The sequence below is a fragment of the Hippocampus bargibanti genome, unplaced genomic scaffold (genome assembly GCF_051943395.1).
Source record: "Hippocampus bargibanti isolate YZ-2025 unplaced genomic scaffold, ASM5194339v1 Contig00172, whole genome shotgun sequence".
NCBI classification, from domain to species: Eukaryota; Metazoa; Chordata; class Actinopteri; order Syngnathiformes; family Syngnathidae; genus Hippocampus; species Hippocampus bargibanti.
The window spans coordinates 15,732-20,000 of record NW_028296973.1 but is presented as its reverse complement, the minus strand read 5'-3'; the positions used below and the strand labels follow the sequence as shown (position 1 = coordinate 20,000).

The following is a 4,269-nucleotide window of genomic DNA, read 5'->3' as shown; positions in this document are numbered from 1 at the left end:
ACACCTTCATCGATTCAAGCCTGTATTTGGAAAACCAAATAACCATCATCCGACAAGAACGAACACCATGAGCAAAGAAAGACGCTCTCCCTGCAACACTATAAAGAGGGATTTTCTGGCAGACACCCTTGCTTACAGGCATACTACCCTGAGAACGCCCGATCTCGTCCGATCTCGGAAGCTAAGCAGGGTTGGGCCTGTTTAGTACTTGGATGGGAGACCGCCTGGGAATACCAGGTGCTGTAAGCTTTTTTTTTTTTTTGCAGCCACACCAAACACTGTGGGCCGAGAAATGGTGTCTCCCTTTCGCGATCCGATTTCACTTTTCATTTCACGATCACCCCCGACGCGATTTTAAACGGCTTCCCACACGTTGATTTTACTCTTGAGTCGCTGCGTGTAACGATATGGCTTTCCGGCAGAGGGAGCTGTCCGCATGGGGGACCGTCATGACAGTACTCGTACGCGAAGCAGAACTGGGCTTCTGCGTGCTGGACAGCTTCTTTTACTCCCCTTTCAAACCATCTATTTTCCTTTCGCTACAATTTTAACCTCATTGTCGTCAAATGAGCGGTAGCAAGCTTTAAGGTGCATATGTACTGCAGATTGAGGCCCACTAGTATTATCCCAGCGGTGTTGATAAAGTATTTTTTGGGGGGGAATTTGTTTAGTCTCCCCCATGTTTTGCTCTTTATAATGTTCATTTTTCCAATGTATTGAATGAACTACATTACTTTGTTTTTCATTTGACAGCCTATCTTTTGGATGTACTCATTTTTGCCTTCAAGTGTTTATCGGTTTGAAATAAGTAGGCATTTTGTGTTGCCAAAGGACTCTGTAGTTTTTCAGACAGCCCTGCAATGTAAGGTAACGCTACTCCTCTCCTTTTAGTATCTTCAGCATTTTGGGTTTAATTCCCTATCCTTTTCTTTTGACATTTATTATGATTACTGTCCGTCTGGTCCTTGACGCCCTCTGCTGACGTAATCACACAGCGACACTGATCTCGTGATCAACCATTTCACCACATAATATCCATAGTTATACATAACATTTTAAGCGCCTTTCAAAGCTCTAAAGGCCACTTTACAGTCACGGGATAAGAACGTTTTTTTTGTGCGAGTGAACAGAGGCAACCATTCGCGGCAGCGTTCACTCTACCCGGAATGAATGGACGAAACGGATTGCATTGGAAGTCAAAGAAAAGTTACCCACGTTAACGCATCAGCTGGACTCACATGCGCCTTATTTGACCACACAACACAAATAACACCTTCATCGATTCAAGCCTGTATTTGGAAAGCCAAATAACCATCATCCGACAAGAACGAACACCATGAGCAAAGAAAGACGCTCTCCCTGCAACACTATGAAGAGGGATTTTCTGGCAGATTCCCTCGCTTACGGCCATACTACCCTGAGAACGCCCGATCTCGTCCGATCTCGAGAGCTAAGCAGGGTCAGGCCTGGTTAGTACTTGGATGGGAGACCGCCTGGGAATACCAGGTGCTGTAAGCTTTTTTTTTTTTTTTGCAGCCACCCCAAACACTGTGGGCCGAGAAATGGTCTCTCCCGTTCGCGATCCGATTTCACTTTTCATTTCACGATCACCCCCGACGCGATTTTAAACGGCTTCTCACACGTTGATTTTACTCGAGTCGCTGCGTGTAACGATATGGCTTTCCGGCAGAGGGAGCTGTCCGCATGGGGGACCGTCATGACAGTACTCGTACGCGAAGCAGAACTGGGCTTCTGCGTGCTGGACAGCTTCTTTTACTCCCCTTTCAAACCATCTATTTTCCTTTCGCTACAATTTTAACCTCATTGTCGTCAAATGAGCGGTAGCTAGCTTTAAGGTGCATATGTACTGCAGATTGAGGCCCACTCGTATTATCCCAGCGGTGTTGATAAAGTATTTTTTTTTTTGAGAATTTGTTTAGTCTCCCCCATGTTTTGCTCTTTATAATGTTCATTTTTCCAATGTATTGAATGAACTACATTACTTTGTTTTTCATTTGACAGCCTATCTTTTGGATGTACTCATTTTTGCCTTCAAGTGTTTATCGGTTTGAAATAAGTAGGAATTTTGTGTTGCCAAAGGACTCTGTAGTTTTTCAGACAGCCCTGCAATGTAAGGTAACGCTACTCCTCTTCTTTTAGTATCTTCAGCATTTTGGGTTTAATTCCCTATCCTTTTCTTTTGACATTTATTATGAATACTGTCCGTCTGGTCCTTGACGCCCTCTGCTGACGTAATCACACAGCGACACTGATCTCGTGATCAACCATTTCACCACATAATATTCATAGTTATACGTAACATTTTAAGCGCCTTTCAAAGCTCTAAAGGCCACTTTACAGTCACGGGATAAGAACGTTTTTTTTGTGCGAGTGAACAGAGGCAACCATTCGCGCCAGCGTTCACTCTACCCGGAATGAATGGACGAAACGGATTGCATTGGAAGTCAAAGAAAAGTTACCCACGTTAACGCATCAGCTGGACTCACATGCGCCTTATTTGACAACACGACACAAATAACACCTTCATCGATTCAAGCCTGTATTTAGAAAAGCAAATAACCATCATCCGACAAGAACGAACACCATGAGCAAAGAAAGACGCTCTCCCTGCAACACTATAAAGAGGGATTTTCTGGCAGACTCCCTCGCTTACGGCCATACTACCCTGAGAACGCCCGATCTCGTCCAATCTTGGGAGCTAAGCAGGGTCCGGCCTGGTTAGTACTTGGATGGGAGACCGCCTGGGAATACCAGGTGCTGTAAGCTTTTTTTTTTTTTTTTTGCAGCCACCCCAAACACTGTGGGCCGAGAAATGGTCTCTCCCGTTCGCGATCCGATTTCACTTTTCATTTCACGATCACCCCCGACGCGATTTTAAACGGCTTCCCACACGTTGATTTTACTCTTGAGTCGCTGCGTGTAACGATATGGCTTTCCGGCAGAGGGAGCTGTCCGCATGGGGGACCGTCATGACAGCACTCGTACGCGAAGCAGAACTGGGCTTCTGCGTGATCGACAGCTTCTTTTACTCCCCTTTCAAACCATCTATTTTTCTTTCGCTACAATTTTAACCTCATTGTCGTCAAATGAGCGGTAGCTAGCTTTAAGGTGCATATGTACTGCAGATTGAGGCCCACTAGTATTATCCCAGCGGTGTTGATAAAGTATTTTTTTGGGGGGAATTTGTTTAGTCTCCCCCATGTTTTGCTCTTTATAATTTTCCTTTTTCCAATGTATTGAATGAACTACATTACTTTGTTTTTCATTTGACAGCCTATCTTTTGGATGTACTCATTTTTGCCTTCAAGTGTTTATCGGTTTGAAATAAGTAGGAATTTTGTGTTGCCAAAGGACTCTGTAGTTTTTCAGACAGCCCTGCAATGTAAGGTAACGCTACTCCTCTTCTTTTAGTATCTTCAGCATTTTGGGTTTAATTCCCTATCCTTTTCTTTTGACATTTATTATGAATACTGTCCGTCTGGTCCTTGACGCCCTCTGCTGACGTAATCACACAGCGACACTGATCTCGTGATCAACCATTTCACCACATAATATTCATAGTTATACATAACATTTTAAGCACCTTTCAAAGCTCTAAAGGCCACTTTACAGTCACGTGATAAGAACGTTTATTTTGTGCGAGTGAACAGAGGCAACCATTCGCGCCAGCGTTCACTCTACCCGGAATGAATGGACGAAACGGATTGCATTGGAAGTCAAAGAAAAGTTACCCACGTTAACGCATCAGCTGGACTCACATGCGCCTTATTTGACAACACGACACAAATAACACCTTCATCGATTCAAGCCTGTATTTAGAAAAGCAAATAACCATCATCCGACAAGAACGAACACCATGAGCAAAGAAAGACGCTCTCCCTGCAACACTATAAAGAGGGATTTTCTGGCAGATTCCCTCGCTTACGGCCATACTACCCTGAGAACGCCTGATCTTGTCCAATCTCGGGCGCTAAGCAGGGTCCGGCCTGGTTAGTACTTGGATGGGAGACCGCCTGGGAATACCAGGTGCTATAAGCTTTTTTTTTTTTTTTGCAGACACCCCAAACACTGTGGCCCGAGAAATGGTCTCTCCCGTTCGCGATCCGATTTCACTTTTCATTTCACGATTGTTCGAATTAAATTCTTGTTTGTCTTTCCTGGTTCGGTATTCAACGAAGTCCCATGACAAAAGTGAGTGACGGCGATAGATGGTGAACAAAAACTACTTTATTCTAGTGAGACAGACAA

General features: G+C 44.3%; 2 non-coding genes and 2 pseudogenes across 2 annotated transcripts; all 4 read left to right on the top strand.

The window, feature by feature from the left end:
- Positions 1–130: 130 nt before the first annotated feature.
- LOC148881360 (5S ribosomal RNA) lies at positions 131–249 on the top strand. The gene has a single exon (XR_016113885.1). It is a non-coding gene; the product is annotated as a 5S ribosomal RNA (ribosomal RNA).
- A 1,150-nt stretch (positions 250–1,399) lies between these two features.
- Positions 1,400–1,518, top strand: LOC148881359 (5S ribosomal RNA). Its single transcript, XR_016113890.1, has one exon. It is a non-coding gene; the product is annotated as a 5S ribosomal RNA (ribosomal RNA).
- Positions 1,519–2,668: 1,150 nt separating this feature from the next.
- On the top strand, positions 2,669–2,787 carry LOC148881358 (5S ribosomal RNA; annotated as a pseudogene).
- A 1,153-nt stretch (positions 2,788–3,940) lies between these two features.
- LOC148881357 (5S ribosomal RNA) lies at positions 3,941–4,059 on the top strand (annotated as a pseudogene).
- The last annotated feature ends 210 nt before the right edge of the window (positions 4,060–4,269 follow it).